Source organism: Etheostoma spectabile, chromosome 23 (genome assembly GCF_008692095.1).
Source record: "Etheostoma spectabile isolate EspeVRDwgs_2016 chromosome 23, UIUC_Espe_1.0, whole genome shotgun sequence".
NCBI lineage: Eukaryota > Metazoa > Chordata > Actinopteri > Perciformes > Percidae > Etheostoma > Etheostoma spectabile.
The window spans coordinates 19,422,517-19,422,760 of record NC_045755.1 but is presented as its reverse complement, the minus strand read 5'-3'; the positions used below and the strand labels follow the sequence as shown (position 1 = coordinate 19,422,760).

At 28.7% G+C, this 244-nt stretch overlaps 1 protein-coding gene across 1 annotated transcript in view; it reads right to left on the bottom strand.

Moving 5' to 3' along the window:
- The window catches only part of LOC116673119 (23 kDa integral membrane protein), a 14,206-nt gene that overhangs the window by 1,109 nt on the left and 12,853 nt on the right, over positions 1 to 244 (bottom strand). The window lies entirely within an intron of this gene.

Sequence of the window (244 nt, the reverse complement as noted above, 5' to 3'; positions counted from 1 at the left end):
GTCTGTGATTATCATCAACATCCATTCCTTTAATTTTTTTCTAAGTAATTTCTAATTTCTGCTTTTGTGACTCTATAAATGAGGTTTATTGACCATAAATTCTGATAATCACTGCAAAACTCAAGTTAAAAAGTTAGTGTTAAGTAGTGTTAAACGTCAAAAAAGCGTCAAAAGTGTTGAAAAATTGGACAAAAACATGAGAAAAAGTTCAAAATAATGACAAAAAGCGTCAACAAAAGTGTTG